Source organism: Bombina bombina, chromosome 1 (assembly GCF_027579735.1).
Source record: "Bombina bombina isolate aBomBom1 chromosome 1, aBomBom1.pri, whole genome shotgun sequence".
NCBI classification, from domain to species: Eukaryota; Metazoa; Chordata; class Amphibia; order Anura; family Bombinatoridae; genus Bombina; species Bombina bombina.
In genome coordinates this window covers 747,948,324-747,972,739 of record NC_069499.1, presented here as the reverse complement: position 1 = coordinate 747,972,739, position 24,416 = coordinate 747,948,324, and positions in this window count along the sequence as shown.

Here is a 24,416-nt window from a genome sequence, read left to right as displayed (position 1 = left end):
CAAACAATCTTCTATTCATTGAGTTTCTTGAAACTTAGGGCGCGATCAAATATACTGCGCAGGTTTCGGCGCAAGCGTGGGAACCCACACCGCCCGTAATTTCACCTCGCACATCGGGGTATTACATATACTGCATCATTAGATGCTAAACTGGAGTAAGTAGGACAAACTGGCGATCTTCTGAAATGTGCGAAAATACACATTTTAGTCATCGCAAGTAACCTATGCCAGTATTTTGTCCACGGAAAGTGTCAATAAAGAGTAGTTTTAAGCAAATTAGGCTAACACTCATAAAAATGAACCGCAATTTCATATAAAAATGCAACACGTAATTACGCTATTCAAAATTCATATATAAACCCATGCACAGCCGCCATTTTCTTCAGTGTGTTTGGATGGTTCGTTGAGCTACAGCACACTACACTGGAGTGGAGGATTAGTCAAAGTAGAGAGAGAGGCGCAAACAGAGGAGTTAGTTAGGTCACATTGTTGTTTGATTAAGCTTGTACACTTACACATATTTCTTTCATGTAATTAGCAAGAGTCCATGAGCTAGTGACGTATGGGATATACATTCCTACCAGGAGGGGCAAAGTTTCCCAAACCTTAAAATGCCTATAAATACACCCCTCATCACACCCACAATTCAGTTTTACAAACTTTGCCTCCCATGGAGGTGGTGAAGTAAGTTTGTGCTAGATTCTACGTTGATATGCGCTTCACAGCAGGCTGGAGCCCGGTTTTCCTCTCAGAGTGCAGTGAATGTCAGAGGGATGTGAAGAGAGTATTGCCTATTTGAATTCAATGGTCTCCTTCTACGGGATCTATTTCATAGGTTCTCTGTTATCGGTCGTAGAGATTCATCTCTTACCTCCCTTTTCAGATCGACGATATACTCTTATATACCATTACCTCTACTGATTCTCGTTTCAGTACTGGTTTGGCTGTCTACTATATGTAGATGAGTGTCTTAGGGTAAGTAAGTCTTATTTTATTATGACACTCTAAGCTATGGTTGGACACTTTCTATGTAAAGTTCTAAACATATGTCTTTAAACTTATATTTGCCATGATTCAGGATAATCAGTATTCCTTTAAAATCCAGACTGTCAGTTTCATTATTTGGGATAATGCATTTTAATTCAATTTATTTTTCTTTACCTTGAAAATTTTCAATTGATCATTTTTCCCTGTGTGCTGTTAGGTTCACGGGGGCAGAAAATGTTTCTTTTTATTGCGTCATTCTTGGCGCTGACTTTTTTGGCGCAAAAATTTTGTCATTTCCGGCGCCGTAGTTGACGCCGGAAGTTGTATTCTGTTAAAACGTCATTTTTGACGCTTGTGTATTCAGACATTTTTTTGCTCCAAAAAATGTGGGCGTCGGTTCTGGCGTCAGAGGATGTGGCGTCATACTTGGCGCCAAATATATGGGGGTTGTATTTAGCGCCAATAATGTGGGCGTCATATTTGGTGCCAAAAAATGTGGGCGTATTTTTTGTTCCACTTTTTTTCCTCACATTATTTAAACCTCACTTTTTTATTGCTTCTGGTTTCTAGAAGCTTATTATTTTGCATTCTTTTACCATTCCTGAAACTGTCATTTAAGGAATTTGATAATTTTGCTTTAAATATTGTTTTTTTCTATTACATATTGCAAGATTTCACTGTTCCTGTTTCCTGTTGTCTGAGTTCAGTCCTACCAAAGCTAAGTTCATTTATTTTAAATGTTATGAATGTTTATCTTTAGCTATGGTTTGTAATAGTTATCATGATAAACTTTTACATGCAGAATCCATTAGTATTTATGCTTTATATATTGCTATTCTTTTTACATCTTATGTACAAGAAATATTTAGAAGATTTATAAGAATATTTTTCTGATTCTATTTTAAAGGCTTTGTCCGACATTGTGCCTTCTAATAAAAATTTTTAGGTCTTTTTCAAACTTCTTTTTTTACTTATTGAAGTTTCAAATGACCAACAACATACTGATTTATCCTTCTCTGATGATGTTTTTTCTCATTCAGAATTTTCTTCATCAGATATTGACACTAACAAATCTACTTTTTTTTTTTATTAAAGTACATTTGTTCTTTGTTGAAAAGGTGTTGATTATTTTGGATATTAAGGTAACTAGTTCTTTTTCAAGACTAGCTAACATTATTTCTGCTTATTTATTCTTCTGTGTTTTCAGAGGTTTTTTTCCAGTTCCTCATACTAGGGAATGGAATAGGCTGAGAATCTTTTATTCCTTCTTCAAAGGTTTTAAACTATATTCTTTGCCGGCAGTTAAATTCAATTTGGAGGGTTCTCCAATTTATTGGGCTATCTCTACTCCTACTAATTATGCTATTGTTTCTATAGCAAAATAGTATTTATTTTCCTTTAGATGGTTGTATCTTATTTATGGAAAATTATTTAGTTTCAGGTACTTTTCTTGGACCTGTGATTTATTTGGATGATGTTGCAATTGCTTAATTTTTTCTGTTTACTTTAAGATCAAGTATCAGATTATGATTTATTTTAGCATTGTTAAAGGGACAAAATTTACTAGACTAGGTGCTGTTGCATTTGTCTTGTTGTTTTGCATTTATTGATTATGCAAGTCCAGTGTATTGACTGGTCCTTTAACTGGACTATCATGCTAATAATTTCATTTGTGTCTTCATTTTGTTGAATATTTTCGCAAATGAGGTTTAATCTATGTCTTTAGCTGTTTTAGCTAGAAGAATTTTGTGATTTCTAAAAATCCATATTTCTTTTGTTCTAAGATAATCAGTTATTTGTTTTATAATTGGATTCAATTCTTAACTGTTACTCTGGGCTTCAAGATTGAGTTCTAAGACTAAAACTTTAAGCTTATACTAGTTTGGTTGTTCTTATTAAGGAACAAATTCCTGAATTCTTTCCCAAGTAACATGTTTTTAATTGGAAATTTTTCAGTTTGAAATCAGCTCCCTAAAATTGCGATGTACGTGCCGTATTCCAGCTTGGCTGGCAAGGGGCAGGTTAAGATTTTTTTGAAATTTATTTGGTTCTATTCGGTCCAAATTTCTTCAATTTTATTCCAGTAAGGCTAACACTTTCTTTAAGTGTGTTTCGGTCCTATATATTTTGGGTATTGTTGAAGCATGGCTGATCACCTGTGGGGTTCAAGCGCTGCTCAGACCTGGAATCTTCTGGGGCATTTCTTCCAGTTCCATTTTTAGGAACTGGGTTTTGGAGTTTTATTCAAACTATTCTGCCTTTTTTTGGTCAGTGATAGCATTATTTGTTTTCATTAGATACAATAAATGCATATTTTCATTTTTCTGTTTTCATTCAGATTATTTCAGACAAGGGACAATTTTATTGGGTTCCGTCTGTCGGTACCTTTAGTCTCTTATTTCCTTCAGTTGCTATATATGCATAGAAGTTTTAGGTCTTATGGCCACAGCATTGGATTCAATTCCCTTTGCTCATTTACAATAGAAAGAACCTTTCCAGTTTTTATGCTGAATTATGGTGCAGGGATTCTAGGATTTTGCATTTTAAATCTTCGAATCCTAATATTTATCTCTCTTGATTTGGTGGTTAAGATCACCATCATTTAGTTCTACAGGTCTCTTCGTTTCTTTCAACCTGGACCATGATCTCTACAGATGTGAGTCTTTTTGGGTTGGGAGGCTGTCTGAGGATCTCTGTCAGCACAAGGGGTTTGGAAATCTCCGGAGGCGAGATTACCATTTGATATTTTAGAACTCCGTGTTTTCTCAGAGTTTTTCAGTTAGTTTCTTTTTGAAGAAGAGACGTTTATTGTTTTTCAGACAATATCACAACTATGGTGAGAAAGATTTATTATTGAGTCTGGAAGACCTACTTTTCTTGGCATTCTTTTAAAATTCATAGAATTTTATTATTTTTTCAGGTTGGTTTGGATAAGGTTTTGTCTTCAGTTCTTTGTTAGGACAAATCTCTACTCTTTCTGTTCACAGAAAGATTGCTAATCATCCTGATATTCATTGTTTTGTACAGGCTTTGGTCCGTATCAAGCCTGTCATTTATTCAATCTCTCCTCTTTGGAGTCTCAATTTGGTGCTGAGGGCTTTACAGGCTCCTCCGTTTGAAACTATGCATTCTCTGAACATTAAATTACTTTCTTGGAAAGTATTGTTCCTTTTGGTTATTTCTTCTGCTAGAAGAGTTTTTGAGTTATCTGCTCTTTTTTGTGAATATCCTTTTCTGATTTATCATCAGGATAAGGCAGTGTTACTTCCTGATATTCATCATTTTGTTCAGGTTTTGATTTGTATCAAACCTGTCATTAAGCCAATTTCTCCTCCTTGGAGTCTTAATTTGGTTCTGAAGGTTTTTCAGGCTCTTCTATTTGAGCATATGCTTGCTCTGGACATTAATTACTTTCATGGAAAGTATTGTTCTTTTTGGACATCTCTTCAGCTAGAACAGTTTTTGAATTATCTGTTCTTTCTTGTGAATCTCTTTTTTCTGATTTTTTTCATCAGGATAAGGTGGTTTTTTGCTGTCCTCATTTCAATTCTTACCTAAAGTTGTAAATTCTAACAAACATTAGGGAGGAATTATTGTTTTCCTAAGACTTCTTTGGGAGATTCTTACTTTCTTTGGATATGGTTTTTGAAATTCTATGTTGAAACTATTCAGATTTCAGATAGACTTCTAGTCTATTTTTTATCTTTTCTGGTTTTAGGAAGGTCAAAAGGCTTCTGCCATTTATTTGGCATCTTGCTTAAACTTTTGATTCATCATGCTTATTTGGAGTCGGGTGGATTCCCGCCTCGGAGGATTACGGCTCATTCTACTAGGTAAGTTTCTACTTCCTGGGCTTTTTAAGAATGAAGCTTCTGTTTATCAGATTTGCAAAGCAATGACTTGGTCTTCTTTGCATACTTTTACTATGTTCTACCATTTTGATGTTTTCTCTTCTTTAGAAGCAGTTTTGGTAGAATGGTACTTCAGGCAGCTGTTTCAGTTTGATTCTTCTGCTTATAATTTCAGTTTTTTTCATTATAAAAATTGAAACTTTTTTGATTTGGGTAGTGGATTAATTTTTCAGCGGAATTGGCTGTCTTTATTTTATCCCTCCCTCTCTAGTGACTCTTGCGTGGAAGTTCCACATCTTGGGTATTTGCTATCCCATACGTCACTAGCTCATGGACTCTTGCTAATTACATGAAAGAAAACATAATTTATGTAAGAACTTACCTGATAAATTCATTTCTTTCATATTAGCAAGAGTCCATGAGGCCCACCCTTTTTTGTGGTGGTTATGATTTTTTTGTATAAAGCACAATTATTCCAATTCCTTATTTTTTTGATGCTTTCGCTCCTTTCTTATCACCCCACTTCTTGGCTATTCGTTAAACTGAATTGTGGGTGTGGTGAGGGGTGTATTTATAGGCATTTTAAGGTTTCAGAAACTTTGCCCCTCCTGGTAGGAATGTATATCCCATACGTCACTAGCTCATGGACTCTTGCTAATGTGAAATAAATGAATTTATCAGGTAAGTTCTTACATAAATTATGTTTTTTACATATTGCACACATTTTGCATACATACATATACAAATACACCACACTTTTTTTTCTAACACCTCACACATTTTATTTGAATTTCACAGTGTGATAGGCTGAGTGTTTGGTTGTGATTGTGTGTGATTGAACTGGGAGTGTGATGGTGTGTAGTGTGATTTAGTGTGAGGATGGCAGGGAGAGGTAGGGCGGAGGGGAGGAGGGGAGAGGAGTGGCATGGAGAGGAGTATTGTAGAGGACAGGAGGAGCAGTGAGGTCCCCGTCAGGGAGTAAGTGGAGTGGGGAGAGGGAGAGCTAGAAGGGATGATGGGAGGGGAGATGCCCGAGAGCCCCAGAGACCAGGCACATCTAGGAGAGGGACAGAGGGTGCACATGTGGACAGAGGGGGGGAGAGAGGATAGGGAGGAACCCACACCAGGGACATCACAGGGAGCAAGCCAGGTGTCCATGGAGGATGAGAGGCTGAGATGTCCCAACTCTCATTTGATTAAATTTGGCCTACTAACAAAAACATCTACAATTATATTTGACATTAATGCTACTTGACACAATGCAATTCATGGCTTTTACCCACAGACTATGTCACAAGAAGTGCCAACTGGACAGGCTGAGTGGTCACACACTGGTCATCAGTGGGACTATCAATCAACCCTGAGAGCTCCACCATCCTCATCACTTGGGCGAGTTCCACCATCCTCATCACTTGGGCGAGCTCCACCATCCTCATCACTTGGGCGAGCTCCACCATCTGCAGATGAAAATATAGCAGAAAGTACTCAAGCACCAGCAGATGCAGCTGAACCTGCCCCACCAGAAACATCAGATGCAACTGAACCTGCCCCACCAGAAACATCAGATGCAGCTGAACCTGCACCTCAAGAAACTAGAAGCCCTGCTGCTCAAGAGCCTGTGGATGCATTGTATTCTCCCCTGGGTGAGGAATACATTGCACTCCAGAGGAGGCTCATAACAAGCTCAGAGAGCAGACAAAGAGGCCAAGAGAGGTTCCACAGGAGCCAAGAGAGGTTCTTCAGGAGCCAAGAGAGGTTCTTCAGGAGCCAAGAGAGGTTACACAAACGTAGCATAGAGCTGCAGAGGGACATGGCAGCATCATTAAGTGGAAGTGTTCAAAACCAGTCACAGATGATGTGAATTCTGTCTGATATGCAGATGCAGATGGACAATAGATGGAGAGAACAAAATCAACTCTTGGGTGTGTTGGTTGAGCACTTTACACACCAGCAGGACACTGCCTCCAGCCTATCATCCGTGGCCAGCACACCAGCAGAAACATCAGAATCTTCTCAAACCAGGAGAACAAGGAAATCCACTGCAGTCACCTCAGCTCCCTTATCTAAGAAGCCAAAAAAAGAAATAAATATTCTTATAGTTCACCATAAATCTTGTCCTCTGTTATTTACAATATAATTGTCATACACATCCATGTGAGGTGTGTTTTAGTACACTAATATTGTTAAAACATATAATAAGGCCTGTGTGGAAATGGCAAAAAAAGTTTATCATGTTTATGACATATTCATGTTCTATAAACCACATCACATAGTTGTGTATGAATGGTACATATAGTAATATTCACTTCTAAGATGTAAATCAAGGTTTCTCACGTCCAATAGAAATTGACACATGGGTATATATATAAATAATAATGTATTTACAGAAGGTGTGAACATAAGCTATAAACATCCATTTTCAGTCTTATTAATGATAGTCAATAAATCATAGTGACCTAAACATGAATTAAACTAATGAGACATTTTCAGTAATTAGGGTGGTTAAGTGGGGTGGGATGTAGTAGTTTCACTTACATGCAGTGGAAATCCGCAGTATGTAAACATGGTGGCTAATGAGGGTGTGCATTGCCAGGTGTTTTAAGGCTGCAGGTGAGAGGTTGTAATAAATGCTTAGAAGACGTTTAACTGTTTGAGATTTGCGGCTGATATGTATGTGACTGCGCATGCGTTTTAGTCAGTGCAAGGGTTGCTGCGCCTGCAATATGTGGCGAGATAAGAATGGAGTAGATTCTCTGAATTCTGCGCGCGTAAGTCCTTGCGCTGTATATTGGATACCAAATTGCGCGGCTGTTCTATGTTAGTCTATGGGTAAAAAAAAACATCAGAAGGGTGAAATATACGCGCGTAACTTGTATGCTATGCCGTATATGTAATACCAAAATCGCGTAAAATCTGGCGGCGGAGGATTTTGCGGGCGACGCTGCATATGTTATGGAGGCCTTAGTATGGGTTGATTCTGTGTACTTAGGTTTGCAGGGGAACAGTGGCATTAAAGGGACAGTAAAGTCAAAATTAAACTTTCATGATTCAGAAAGAACATGCAATTTGTAATAATTTTCCAATTTACTTCTCTTATTTAATTTGCTTCATTCTCTTGTTATCCATTGTTGAAAATCATACATAGGTAGGCTCAGAAGCAATGCACTATTGTGAGCTAGCTGCTTGCCACTGTTTCACTCAATGTGTTCAGCTAGGCCCCAGTAGAGCATTGCTCTCCTTCAACAAAAGATACCAAGAGAATGGAGCAGATCTGATAAAAGAAGTAAAATTGAAATCTGAAACGTATATGCTCTATCTGAAACCCATAAGTTTTCTTTCATGATTATGCCCATTAAAAGGGACAATAAAGTCAAAATTAAACATTCATGATTCAGGTAGAGCATGCAATTGTAAACAACGTTCCAATTTACTTCTATTATCAAGTTTGCTTAGTTCTCTTGGTATCCTTTATTTAAGAGTAAACCTAGGTTGGAGCTTAGGAGTCTGCATGTGTCTTTAGCAGTCTATGGCAGAAGTATCTTAAACATTATATAACACTGCACTAAACAATGTTGCATAAACTGCTGCCAGATGGCTAAAGACACGTGCACTCTCATGTGATCACCTAGAATTACTCTTTATTGAAGGATACCAAGAGAACTAAGCAAAATTGATACTAGACGTAAATAGAAAAGCTGTTTAAAATTGCATGCTCTATCTGAATCATAAATGTCTAATTTTGACTTCACTGTCCCTTTAAGAAATCACCCACCATCTCCACTAGCAAAAAGAAAAACTTAAAGGGACAGTCAAGTAAAAAAAAAAATGTTCATGATTCAGATAGAGAATGTAATTTTAAACAACTTTCCAATTTACTTTTATCACTAATTTTGCTTTGTTCTCTTGTTAGTCTTAGTTGAAAGCTAAACCTAGGATAATCATATGCTAATTTCTTAGACCTTGAAGGCCGCTTCTAATCTGAAAGCATTTTGACAGTTTTTCACCACTGAAAAGTTCATGTGTTTCACATAGATAACATTGAGCTCACGCACGTGAATTTACAGAGGAGTGAGCACTGATTGGCTAAATTGCAAGTCTGTCAAAAGAACTGAAATAAGGGGGCAGTCTGCAGAGGCTTAGATACAAGGTAAATACAGAGGTAAAACGTGTATAATTATAACTGTATTGGTTATGCAAAACTAGGGAATGGGTAATAAAGGGATTATCTATCTTTTTAAACAACAAATATTCTGGTTTTGACTTTCCCTTTACAAACACTGGCCTAGATTTAGAGTTCGGCGGTAGCCGTCAAAACCAGCGTTAGAGGCTCCTAACGCTGGTTTTGGGCGCCCGCTGGTATTTGGAGTCAGTGATTAAAGGGTCTAACGCTCACTTTTCAGCCGCGACTTTTCCATACCGCAGATCCCCCTACGCCATTTGCGTAGCCTATCTTTTCAATGGGATCTTTCTAACGCCGGTATTTAGAGTCGTTTCTGCAGTGAGCGTTAGAGCTCTAACGACAAGATTCCAGCCGCCTGAAAATAGCAGGAGTTAAGAGCTTTCTGGCTAACGCCGGTTTATAAAGCTCTTAACTACTGTACCCTAAAGTACACTAACACCCATAAACTACCTATGTACCCCTAAACCGAGGTCCCCCCACACCGCCGCCACTCGAAAAATTTTTTAACCCCTAATCTGCCGACCGCCACCTACGTTATATTTATGTACCCCTAATCTGCTGCCCCTAACCCCGCCGACCCCTGTATTATATTTATTCACCCCTAACCTGCCCCCCACAACGTCGCCGCCAGCTACTTACAATAATTAACCCCTAATCTTCCGACCGCAAATCGCCGCCACCTACGTTATCCCTATGTACCCCTAATCTGCTGCCCCTAACACCGCCGACCCCTGTATTATATTTATTCACCCCTAACCTGCCCCCCTCAACGTCGCCGACACCTGCCTACACTTATTAACCCCTAATCTGCCGAGCGGACCTGAGCGCTACTATAATAAAGTTATTAACCCCTAATCCGCCTCACTAACCCTATCATAAATAGTATTAACCCCTAATCTGCCCTCCCTAACATCGCCGACACCTACCTTCAATTATTAACCCCTAAACTTCCGATCGGAGCTCACCGCTATTCTAATAAATGGATTAACCCCTAAAGCTAAGTCTAACCCTAACACTAACACCCCCCTAAGTTAAATATAATTTACATCTAACGAAATAAATTAACTCTTATTAAATAACTTCTTCCTATTTAAAGCTAAATACTTACCTGTAAAATAAATCCTAATATAGCTACAATATAAATTATAATTATATTGTAGCTATTTTAAGATTAATATTTATTTTACAGGCAACTTTGTAATTATTTTAACCAGGTACAATAGCTATTAAATAGTTAAGAACTATTTAATAGTTACCTAGTTAAAATAATAACAAATTTACCTGTAAAATAAATCCTAACCTAAGTTATAATTAAACCTAACACTACCCTATCAATAAAATAATTAAATAAACTACCTACAATTACCTACAATTAACCTAACACTACACTATCAATAAATTAATTAAACACAATTGCTACAAATAACTACAATTAAATAAACTAGCTAAAGTACAAAAAATAAAAAAGAACTAAGTTACAGAAAATAAAAAAATATTTACAAACATAATAAAAATATTACAACAATTTTAAACTAATTACACCTACTCTAAGCCCCCTAATAAAATAACAAAGCCCCCCAAAATAAAAAATTCCCTACCCTATTCTAAATTAAAAAAGTTACAAGCTCTTTTACCTTACCAGCCCTGAACAGGGCCCTTTGCGGGGCATGCCCCAAGAATTTCAGCTCTTTTGCCTGTAAAAAAAAACATACAATACCCCCCCCCCCAACATTACAACCCACCACCCACATACCCCTAATCTAACCCAAACCCCCCTTAAATAAACCTAACACTAATCCCCTGAAGATCTTCCTACCTTGTCTTCACCATCCAGGTATCACCGATCCATCCTGGCTCCAAGATCTTCATCCAACCCAAGCGGGGGTTGGCGATCCATAATCCGGTGCTCCAAAGTCTTCCTCCTATCCGGCAAGAAGAGGACATCCGGACCGGCAAACATCTTCTCCAAGCGGCATCTTCGATCTTCTTCCATCCGGTGCGGAGCGGGTCCATCTTGAAGCAGGCGACGCGGATCCATCCTCTTCTTCCGATGTCTCCCGACTAATGATGGTTCCTTTAAGGGACGTCATCCAAGATGGCGTCCCTCGAATTCCGATTGGCTGTTCCGATCAGCCAATAGAATGCGAGCTCAATCTGATTGGCTGATGGGATCGGCCAATCGGATTGAACTTGATTCTGATTGGCTGATTCCATCAGCCAATCAGAAAATTCCTACCTTAATTCCGATTGGCTGATAGAATCCTATCAGCCAATCGGAATTCGAGGGACGCCATCTTGGATGACGTCCCTTAAAGGAACCGTCATTAGTCGGGAGACATCGGAAGAAGAGGATGGATCCGCGCCGCCTGCTTCAAGATGGACCCGCTCCGCACCGGATGGAAGAAGATCGAAGATGCCGCTTGGAGAAGATGTTTGCCGGTCCGGATGTCCTCTTCTTGCCGGATAGGAGGAAGACTTTGGAGCACCGGATTATGGATCGCCAACCCCCGCTTGGGTTGGATGAAGATCTTGGAGCCAGGACGGATCGATGATACCTGGATGGTGAAGACAAGGTAGGAAGATCTTCAGGGGATTAGTGTTAGGTTTATTTAAGGGGGGTTTGGGTTAGATTAGGGGTATGTGGGTGGTGGGTTGTAATGTGGGGGGGGGGGTATTGTATGTTTTTTTTTACAGGCAAAAGAGCTGAAATTCTTGGGGCATGCCCCGCAAAGGGCCCTGTTCAGGGCTGGTAAGGTAAAAGAGCTTGTAACTTTTTTAATTTAGAATAGGGTAGGGAATTTTTTATTTTGGGGGGCTTTGTTATTTTATTAGGGGGCTTAGAGTAGGTGTAATTAGTTTAAAATTGTTGTAATATTTTTATTATGTTTGTAAATATTTTTTTATTTTCTGTAACTTAGTTCTTTTTTATTTTTTGTACTTTAGCTAGTTTATTTAATTGTAGTTATTTGTAGCAATTGTGTTTAATTAATTTATTGATAGTGTAGTGTTAGGTTAATTGTAGGTAATTGTAGGTAGTTTATTTAATTATTTTATTGATAGTGTAGTGTTAGGTTTAATTATATCTTAGGTTAGGATTTATTTTACAGGTAAATTTGTTATTATTTTAACTAGGTAACTATTAAATAGTTCTTAACTATTTAATAGCTATTGTACCTGGTTAAAATAATTACAAAGTTGCCTGTAAAATAAATATTAATCCTAAAATAGCTATAATATAATTATAATTTATATTGTAGCTATATTAGGATTTATTTTACAGGTAAGTATTTAGCTTTAAATAGGAAGAAGTTATTTAATAAGAGTTAATTTATTTCGTTAGATAAAAATTATATTTAACTTAGGGGGGTGTTAGTGTTAGGGTTAGACTTAGCTTTAGGGGTTAATACATTTATTAGAATAGCGGTGAGCTCCGATCGGAAGTTTAGGGGTTAATAATTGAAGGTAGGTGTCGGCGATGTTAGGGAGGGCAGATTAGGGGTTAATACTATTTATGATAGGGTTAGTGAGGCGGATTAGGGGTTAATAACTTTATTATAGTAGCGCTCAGGTCCGCTCGGCAGATTAGGGGTTAATAAGTGTAGGTAGGTGTCGGCGACGTTGTGGGGGGCAGATTAGGGGTTAATAAATATAACATAGGGGTCGGCGATGTTAGGGCAGCAGATTAGGGGTACATAGGGATAACGTAGGTGGCGGCGTTTTACGGAGCGGCAGATTAGGGGTTAAAAGTGTAATGCAGGGGTCAGCGATAGCGTGGGCGGCAGATTAGGGGTTAATAAGTGTAAGGCTAGGGGTGTTTAGACTCGGGGTACATGTTAGGGTGTTAGGTGCAGACGTAGGAAGTGTTTCCCCATAGGAAACAATGGGGCTGCGTTAGGAGCTGAACGCTGCTTTTTTGCAGGTGTTAGGTTTTTTTTCAGCTCAAACAGCCCCATTGTTTCCTATGGGAGAATCGTGCACGAGCACGTTTTTGATGCCGGCCGCGTCCGTAAGCAGCTCTGGTATCGAGAGTTGCATTTGCGGTAAAAATGCTCTACGCTCCTTTTTTGGAGCCTAACGCAGCATTTGTTTGAACTCTCGATACCAGAGTTAAATTTATGGTGCGGCCAGAAAAAAACCCGCGGAGCGTTAACAGCCCTTTTACCGCCGAACTCTAAATCTAGGCCACTGTGAGGCTTTGATAGGACTGCTGTGTATGAAAGTACAGGCAGTCCCCGGGTTACGTACAAGATAGGGACTTTAGATTTGTTCTTAAGTTGAATTTGTATGTAAGTTGGAACAGGCACTTTTTTTTAGGTGAAACTCTAGCCAAACATTTTTTTTTTTTTTTGGATAGCATAGGATAAAGTTTGTTTTGCTATCTGTGCCCCTGTTCAGAAAATTTCACATCACTTTCTGTCCTTGTGACAATTGGATTTTCAGTATTTTGGATTATCCTGGAAAGAAGGATTGTCGATAAAGCTCTATTTACTCTGTATGTAAGTACGAGTTGTACTTAAGTCGGATGTCTGTAACCCGAGGACTGCCTGTATAAGTCAGCCAGAATCATGCACATACTTCTAAGGGAATGAGGTAAGCATAATTTTCCATTCAGCAACAGGCATACCTAGGTGCTCAAAGGCAGCCTCCTACCTGTGAGCGTCCAGGGCATTGTTCCCCTTTCAGACGATTTCTGGTTAATTACCCTATTTCTAGATAAACGTTCACACTGGCTGACATTTCTCAGTTCCCAAGTTAAAGGGACAGTCTACACCTTATTCATCTTAAAGTCTTACCTTAGATTAAGCTGCAAATAGTCTCCTGCACCCCTTTCTATATCATGCAGCAGGAATAGTAAAAAAGTTATTTTAAAATAAATATTGTTTCTGGACAGTTTGAAATGGCTGCCAAGCTCCACCCATCGATGGCATCATGATCTGGGCTACATCTATGCACTCTGCTAAATAGCATTGAAGGTCTATTGAATCCAACTAGTGAGCCTTTTGTGATTGGAAGCAATATGCATCCCAGATCGTGATGTCATCAGTGGGTGGAGCTTGGCAGCCATTTTAAACTGGCCAGAAACAATATTAATTTCAAAATAACTCTTTTACCGTTCCTGCTGCATGATATAGAAAGGGTGCTTTAAGATGACTAAGGTGTAGACTGTCCCTTTAACAAACACACTTTCTAAAGCACATAGTCACAATAGTTACAAAAGTAACAAGACTTCACTTAGTAGCAAACAGCCTGCATTAACTATATACACAGGTTACCAATACAAAGCCCCACTAATGCAGGTGTTCTGTCGAGAACTCCATTTCCTCGAAAACTCCAATGTGACGTCACTTCAGCTTTATTTTCACTGTTTTTGCCTGTCTTGGGGAGCGCACCGCCGATCCTCTGGCATACACCCCAAGTAACCTTGGGGAATGAGGTTTACAAGGGGCGGCTTTGCCCCCTTGAACCCCCAGGCGGAGGCAAAATATATAGTGAAGATAGCCATCTGATTGGTTGTGAATCCTGTCACTCAGTGAGACACGGACCAATCAGATGTATGGAATCACCGGGAGTGACGTCAGATTGGAGTTTTTGATGTATTGGAGTTCTCGATAGAACACAGGCTGTTTGCTACTAAGTGCAGCCTGTTAGAAAAATCTGCATTCTCTGTAGTTCAGGAACATGCCCCTTGATAAGACTATTGACTGATATTTATCATATATATATTTATTTGTATATATATATATATATATATATATATATATATATATATATATATATATATATATATATATATATATATATATATATATATATCTGTGTGTGTGTGTGTGTGTGTGAAAAGCACTCTAAGCTCTTTGGGGGCACTGGAAAAAAAATAATTCAGGTTAAATGTACAGGGAAAGCAGGTAAAATAAATGATGAAAGTTCATCACAATGTTTACTTACAATTCATGATTACAGCTTATATATGTTTAATTTTAATTTAACACCACACAGTGCCAAATTCTGCATTTAGTATGGGGTGATAATTGTAGACAGCAAAAAAAGGGGAATGATGCTTGGAAAAAAACCATTTCAGATGATTTAAAGGTTAATAAAGAATGCAGTATTACATCTGGTAAGGTCAGTAGGATGTTTCATTGTACAGGAAGTAGAATTTCCGTCTTTCTTGGAAATAAATATCAGACACTAATTTGCATAAATTAGCATATGCAACTATGCAGCATAACTTACAAACTAAAGCTGGAGTTTCAATATAACAAGGTCTTTATTTATATATTTATAGTGATAGGAATCTTAAAAATAAAAGAAACACCAGTAGAATACTGACTTGGTAGCTTCTATTTAGCTACATTTTAAGCCCTCCTTATTTGTTATCAGGTTAACCAATAAAAAAATGATGTTGTTAAAATGATGCCTTCCCTTTCTTAAACTTCAGTCTTTGCAAAGCTTCTCTTGAGATGTTACTTTTTTTGCCTGTAGATTCAGAGATTTTGGCCTCTAGTTATCAAGGTCTGTCGGACCTGATCCGACAGTGCGGATCAGGTCCGACAGACCTCGCTGAATACGGCGAGCAATACACTCGCCGTATTCAGCATTGCATCAGCAGCTCACAAGAGCTGCTGGTGCAACACCGCCCCCTGCAGACTCACGGCCAATCGGCCTCCAGCAGAGGGGTGTCAATCAACCTGATCGTACTCGATCGGGTTGATTTCTGGCGATGTCTGTCTGCCTGCTCAGAACAGGCAGACAGGTTATGGAGCAGCGGTCTTTGTGACCGCTACTTCATAACTGCTGTTTCTGGCGAGTCTGAAGACTCGCAAGAAAAAGGGGCCATCAAGCTCCATACGGAGCTTGATAACTAGAAGCCTTTGTCTGATTCTTTTGAAATGTTAATTATATATGTAACATTTAGCAGATTAGATGCGTTATTGCTAACTCACTGTGCACAAATTTGCACACTTATGTTTTATCTATAAAACATCACTTAAAATCACATTAAAAAAAAAACACTTTACTCAAAGGCACTTACTCAAAATGATTGCATGTGAAATATATATAGGGGCCAAATTATCAAGCTCCGATTGGATGACCCCGAAGGCTCGCCGGGAACAGAAGTTATAAAGCAGCGGTCTAAAGCTAGCATATGCTGTCGGCATTTATCGATGTGCAGCGGACATGATACGCTGTAACGCTACATTGTAACATGTCCACTCGCACTTTGATAAATCTACCACCATAGAATCTTATTTTGTTCAAAATTCTTGCTTTAATGTTTAGAGCTTGACCCCATCACAAATAAACCTAACGTGTATGACCCATTGTTTCCCCCATTCAATTAATTCCTAACTGCAATTAACCTCCAGATCCCCAACCAAAATTAATTCTCCCTCCTATTACAGTAAATCCTTAAAGGGACATGAAACACAATGATTTTCTTTCATGATAGAGCATGTGATTTTAAACAACTTTCCAATTTACTTCTATTATCTAATTTGTGAAATAAATGTGAAAGCAAAAAACAAACTAAAAGTTCATTGATTAATTGCGAAGGATATATCCACTCCTCATAGAGTTTTCTGCAGTTGTTGTCTTCAACTCGTTCTCAAAAGAAAAGGAACAAAATACACAACATAGCGTAATTCTGTAGCCCACTTGAAATAATTGATGAAATTATTAACAAGTGATTACTCACATTTGGTGGAGCCAATCCAAGCTCAGGGTAATGAGCACACCTACTTTATACTGGTAGGTAAACAGTATCTCTCACGCAAATATTATAAAAAGTAATATTTATTAAAAACATATAAAAGCATCACAAATGCACAGCTAGCACCATATACAGAGGACTAGTGAGCGACAATACAGTGGTTATCACTCAAAGGAGCAGTCCCAAACACTGGATGGAAGGCAGAAGCTTAACCGCTAACCGTCCGCACTCTGATACCAGCAAGGAATGGCTCCTCCCCCGGTGTTATAGGCAGATGAAAGACGCAGTGGTGAGATAGAAGTTAGAGTTACAGTCTTCTAAGTTTAAGTTTTTGATAAAATACGATTTATGGTGAACAATTTTGTTATGCATTTTGATGCACCTTAACAGTATAATTTTTCCTGCGTATTTTTGTGTGAATGGTTCAATTATTCATTTTGTAAGATTCTTAATTTACAAATTTTATTGTGCACTTTAGTAATGCATGCGTCTCCTTCCTATTAAAAAATGCAGTATACACCCCTTAGCGAGATACCCTGTTTCCAGGCTGAGTGGCTTTTTAGAATTCCGCCAAGGCAATAGAAGGGCTGGCGAGCATTCTTATAGAATCTCACCTGCTCAGCGATCCTTTTAGAATTGGGGCCTAAGTGTGAGAGTGTGTCTAAGTGTGAGAGTGTGTCTAAGTGTGTGTGTGTGCGTTAGTGTTTGAGAGAGAGAGAGAGAGAGAGAGTGTGAGTGTGTGTGAGAGAGAGTGTGTGTGTGTGTATTAGTGTGTTATAGAGAGTGTGTGTGTGAGTGTGTGTTAGTGTGTGAGAGAGAGTGTGTGTGTTAGTGTGTGTGAGTGTGTGTTAGTGTGTGTGTGAGTGTGTGTTACTGTTTGAGAGAGAGAGAGAGTGTGTGTGTGTGTGAGTGTGTGTTAGTGTGTGAGTGTGAAAATCTATGTGTGAATTTGTGTTTATGTGCTAGTATACATAGTGTGCGGGGGTGGGGGATTCTATGTGCCTAGGGCAGAACAAAACCTAAATACGCCACTGTCAGCAAGTGAACTATCTGTCTATAATGACAGGCATTTCCGTTTATCTTCCGTTCCATACCAACTTAAACAGCTTTAAAACTCAAAATTCAAACTTTCATGGTTCAGATAGAGTGGTGAGACAATGATTGAGAATTTTCAATTTGCTTTTATTAAATTGACTTAGTTTTCTTGGTATCCTTCATTGAAAATCATATCTAGGTAGGCTCAGAAGCAATTGGTGATTACACACATAAGCCTCTTATCATTGGCTCACCAGATGTGTTCAGCTAGTCCCCACTAGTACTCTAACTATACTTCTTTTGCATTTTTATGTCCATATAACATAACCCTTTTTATACACAAAATATTCTAACATGTCAAACTGTTGCTTTTTGTATGCATACCTCGTACACACTGCATGCACTCTATTAGATAAAAACATCAATCTAGATTTGTATGAATGTATATATGTATGTGTGAGTTTGTGTATATATTTATTTACATTGATATGAAACCCAAATATTTTCTTTCATGATTCAGATAGAGCATGCGGTTTTAACCCTTTAAGGACACAGCTTTCAGTTTGCTCAATTGTTTTATGACTGAAAAATTCCGTCATATGTCCTTAAGAGGTTAAGCAACTTTTTTTTTTTTGAACAAGCTTTATTGATGCAAATAAATAACCATACAATGATATCGTTCCACAGACAATAATGGTACAGGCATATCTACAATGGTGGAGTTTCGATAATGTCAGTTGCCATTATGTCCTTTAAGGAAGACAGTCTCAAGATGCTTGTAGGTTTATTCTTTTTTTAAAAGTAAAACTAGTAAACAAACTTAGAAATATTATAACTTCACTATGTATCTGGAATAACAATAATACAAGTTCTTAGTCTATTATTTACGTTTGCACTCAGAGCGCCGCGTGAATAGGGTTGCCACCTCGGCCATGTTTTCCTGGACACTTATGAGTTACACATGCTGCAGGGTAAGCAAGGCGGAACATGAATAGGGCTGTCTAGAAACACAATAAATGTTGCTTCCTGCACACCCTGCAGCATGTGTAACTCATAAGTAGGGTTGCCACCTCGGCCATGTGTTTCTGGACACTTATGAGTTACACATGCTGCAGGGTAAGCAGGGCGGAACATGAATAGGGCTGTCTAGAAACACAATAAATGTTGCTTCCTGCACACCCTGCAGCATGTGTAACTCATAAGTAGGGTTGCCACATCAGCCATGTTTTCCTGGACACTTATGAGTTACACATGCTGCAGGGTCTGCAGGGAGGAACATGTATCGTGTTTCTGGGCAGCACTATTCATATTCCTCCCTGCACACCCAGCACCATGTGTAACTTATAAGTGTTCTGTATTTTAAGGGACGGGTGGCAACCCTACGCGTGAATGCCATTCAACCAATTACCTGTATCTAAATGAGGTTCGTCTGTGGCAGTGTTGTCTGGAGGTGTGTGAGGTGTATCAACTGAATGGATATATGTTTCCCAGTAAATTGTCATTGCACAGTAAAAGTCTAGCCTATTGGTTTTGTGATAATGATATTTCTCCAAGGATAGGAGTAGGGTTGCCACCCGTCCCTTAAAATATAGAGCACTTATAACTTACACATGCTGCAGGGTGTGCAGGTAGGAATATGAATAGAGTTGTCCAGAAACACAATACATGTTCCTCCCTGCACACCCTGCATCATGTGTAACTCATAAGTGTCCAGGAAAACATGGCTGAGGTGGCAACCCTAGATAGGAGTGCTGATACGTTTTGTTTCCAGCTTATCTTTGATGGAATCACTTGTTGCTTCCATAGTCGTGGAATCAGTTGTTTGGTGCTACTGAGCATGATATATAATAATGTGGATTTGTACTTACATTTAATCTTAGGAGGTCTATTTTAAGCAACTTTCTAATTTACTCCCATTATTATTTTTTCTTTGTTCTCTTGGTATCTTTATTTGACAAAAGCAAGACTGTAAGCTGCCACACACATTCCTGCTTTTTCAAATAAAGATACCAAGAGAACAAAGAACAAATTATAAAAGGGGTAAATTAGAACGTTGCTTAGATTTGCATACTCTATCTCAATCATGAAAAAAAACATTTGGGTTTCATATCCTTTTAATGGCAAAAAAACTTACATTTATGCCAAAGTTCAAGTTTACTCCATTGTATGATGGGATCCCACAGAAAAATGAGCTATATGAATCTCTGCAATTTTAGGACATTTCTTAGCTCTTGTACTTGGTTATTAAAATAATAATAAAAAAAACAGCTTTGAGTGAAACTTGAACCGATTAAGTTTAGTACAGTATCAAGGATCCTTATCCCCTGCTCTATCTGGACACTTGGCAATTTCCTTTGCAGTTTTCTGTTTTCTAATAACATCATTTATTGAAGTCAGAGTTTGGCACCATAATGACTGAATAAAACTATGTGCAAAAAGTCAATTTGAACATAAGCTGCTAGATTACGAGTCTTGCGTTAGCCTTAAAAAGCAGCGTTGAGAGGTCCCAACGCTGCTTTTTAATGCCCGCTGGTATTACGAGTCTTGCAGGTACAGGTGTACCGCTCACTTTTCTTCCGCGACTCGAGCATACCGCAAATCCCCTTACGTCAATTGCGTATCCTATCTTTTCAATGGGATTTGCCTAACGCTGGTATTACGAGTCTTGGAAGAAGTGAGCGGTACAGCCTCTCCTGTCAAGACTAATACCGCATTTAAAAGTCAGTAGTTAAGAGTTTTATGGGCTAACACGTAACATAAAACTCTTAACTAAAGTGCTAAAAAGTACACTAACACCCATAAAATACCTATTAACCCCTAAACCGAGGCCCCCCCACATCGGAAACACTTTAATAAATATATTAACCCCTAATCTGCCGACCGGACATCGCTGCCACTTTAATAAATATATTAACCCCTAAACCGCTGCACTCCTGCCTCGCAAACACTAGTTAAATTTTATTAACCCCTAATCTGCCATCCCTAACATCGCCAACACCTACCTACATTTATTAACCCCTAATCTGCCACCCCCAATGTCGCCGCTACTATATTAAAGGTATTAACCCCTAAGTCTAAACCTAACCCCCCTAATTTAAATATAATTTAAAATAATCTAAATAAAATTACTACAATTAAATAAATTAATCCTATTTAAAACTAAATACTTACCTATAAAATAAACCCCAAGCTAGCTACAATATAACTAACAGTTACATTGTAGCTAGCTTAGGGTTTATATTTATTTTACAGGCAACTTTGTATTTATTTTAACTAGGTACAATAGTTATTAAATAGTTATTAACTATTTAACAACTACCTAGTTAAAATAAATACAAATATACCTGTAAAATAAATCCTAACCTGTTACAATTACACCTAACACTACACTATCATTAAATAAATTACCTAAACTACCTACAATTAAATAAAATAAACTAAAGTACGAAAAACAACAAACACTAAATTACAGAAAATAAAAAAATAATTACAATTTTTTTAAACTAATTACACCTACTCTAATCCCCCTAATAAAATAAAAAAGCCCCCCAAAATAATAAAATTCACTACCCTATGCTAAATTACAAATAGCCCTTAAAAGGGCCTTTTGCGGGGCATTGCCCAAAGTAATCAGCTCTTTCACCTGTAAAAAAAAATACAATACCCCCCCAACATTAAAACCCACCACACACACACCCAACCCTACTCTAAAACCCACCCAATCCCCCCTTAATGAAACCTAACACTAACCCCTTGAAGATCTCCCTACCTTGAGACGTCTTCACCCAGCTGGGCACAAGTGGACCTCCAGAGGGGCAGAAGTCTTCATCCGATCCAGGCAGAAGAGGTCCTCCAAGCGGCAGAAGTCTTCATCCAGGCGGCATCTTCTATCTTCATCCATCCGGAGCGGAGCGGGTTCATCTTCAATCCAGCCGACGCGGAGCCATCCTCTTCAAACGAAGTCCAAGCGAAGAATGAAGGTTCCTTTAAATGACGTCATCCAAGATGGCGTCCCTTGAATTCCGATTGGCTGATAGGATTCTATCAGCCAATCGGAATTAAGGTAGGAAAAATCCTATTGGCTGATTTGATCAGCCAATAGGATTGAGCTCGCATTCTATTGGCTGATTGGAACAGCCAATAGAATGTGAGCTCAATCCTATTGGCTGATCCAATCAGCCAATAGGATTGAACTTCAATCCTATTGGCTGATTGGATCAGCCAATAGGATTTTTCCTACCTTAATTCCGATTGACTGATAGAATCCTATCAGCTAATCGGAATTCAAGGGACGCCATCTAAGGTAGGAAAAATCCTATTGGCTGATCCAATCAGCCAATAGGATTGAAGTTCAATCCTATTGGCTGATTGGATCAGCCAATAGGATTGAGCTCGCATGCTATTGGCTGTTCCAATCAGCCAATAGAATGCGAGCTCAATCCTATTGGCTGATCCAATCAGCCAATAGGATTTTTCCTACCTTAATTCCGATTGGCTGATAGAATCCTATCAGCCAATCGGAATTCAAGGGACGCCATCTTGGATGACGTCATTTAAAGGAACCTTCATTCTTCGCTTGGACTTCGTTTGAAGAGGATGGCTTCGCGTTGGCTGGATTGAAGATGGACCCGCTCCGCTCCGGATGGATGAAGATAGAAGATGCCGCCTGGATGAGGACTTCTGCCGCTTGGAGGACCTCTTCTGCCCAGATCGGATGAAGACTTCTGACCCTCTGGAGGTCTACTTGTGCCCGGCTGGGTGAAGGCGGCTCAAGGTAGGGAGATCTTCAGGGGGTAGAGTGTTAGGTTTTTTTAAGGGGGGATTGGGTGGGTTTTAGAGTAGGGTTGGGTGTGTGGGTGGTGGGTTGTAATGTTGAGGGGGTATTGTATTTTTTTACAGGTGAAAGAGCTGATTACTTTGGGGCAATGCCCCGCAAAAGGCCCTTTTAAGGGCTATTTGTAATTTAGTGTAGGGTAGGGAATTTTATTATTTTGGGGGGCTTTTTGGGGGATTAGATTAGGTGTAATTAGTTTAAAATTCTTGCAATTCTTTTTTTTCTTCTGTAATTTAGTTTATTTAATTTAATTGTAATTAATTGTAGGTAGTTTAGGTAATTAGTTTAATTAATAGTGTAGTGTTAGGTGTAATTGTAATTTAGGTTAGGATTTATTTTTGTACTTATTTTAACTAGGAAGTTATTAAATAGTTAATAACTATTTAATAACTATTGTACCTAGTTAAAATAAATACAAAGTTGCCTGTAAAATAAATATAAATCCTAAGCTAGCTACAATGTAACTATTAGTTATATTGTAGCTAGCTTAGGGTTTATTTTATCGGTAAGTATTTAGTTTAATTATGGTAAATTAATTTCGTTTAATTTAAATTATATTTAAGTTAGGGGGGGTGTTAGGGTTAGGGTTAGACTTAGGTTTAGGGGTTAATAAATTTATAATAGTTGCGGCGACGTTGGGGGGGGGCAGATTAGGGGGTTCATAAATATAATGTAGGTGGCGGCGGTGTCCGGAGCGGCAGATTAGGGGTTAATAATATAATGTAGGTGGCGGCGGTGTCCGGAGCGGCAGATTAGGGGTTAATAAGTGTAAGATTAGGGGTGTTTAGACTCGGGGTTCATGTTAGGGTGTTAGGTGCAGACATAAAATTAATGTTTGCCTCTAGGAGGCTCCGTCAAATCACCTTTGAAGGGGGACACGCTGCAGATATATGCTGACCCCAGCACCATCACCGTAGCAAAGTGAAGAGAAGCCAGGTACCTAACTAACTACCTTCAAGACCTCAAAATCCCATATAGATGGGGATTTCCATTCTGCCTCAAGGTACTCCTCGACTCGAGAATAACAATATACGGAACACCAGATGACCTAGAACACTTCTGCAAAAATTTCAATATTCCCGCTCCATCTATACCTTCACTTGACCCTGCTGATGCTTCAGAGAATACCCCAACACGCCCCTCACCAAGGCAACAACGATCCAGCTGGACAACAGTCCAAAGGAAAAACACAAAAGCTGCCTCACAACTAAACCAAGAAAAAGAAGATCCTACATGATCTACTAACTTATCTGGACAGGTTAAATACTGAGACTCACCTTGGTGAAGTATACTTATATCTTTAGGATCTTATCCAACTGGACTTTTAGTTTATGCCTTAAAATTCTCTCCTAAAGGAGAATGTTTGCTAAGCCCTAAGCATATAGCGCTATACCCTTGTGTCCCTGCCTTTTATGCCACCTCTAATACCCCCAATCGTGCTCAGTACGATCACTTTTTGGCCCGTCACCACTCTACCCGGTGCGAAATTTAACAACATAAACCAATTGGAAATTGTCCATTTTAGTGACACTTCAAGGTCACTATGTTACCCCCTTTAAGATTAAAAAAATGTTTTAAGTATTATACCCAGTTATGTTTGTTGTTTGTTTGCAATATTGTTGTATTTTGGTTAGAATGTTCTATTTACTTGTTTTTCCCCTGTTTACTTGCAGATCTAAACCATCCTTTTCTGCCACCGCTCAACTACTTCTCTCTGTATCTACCTCTTTTTGCCTGTGGGTTGCTGGTAAGCCTACAACACTAAATGCAATACACAAAGAACCTAGCTCTCTGTGAAAACCTCCTACATACACCCCT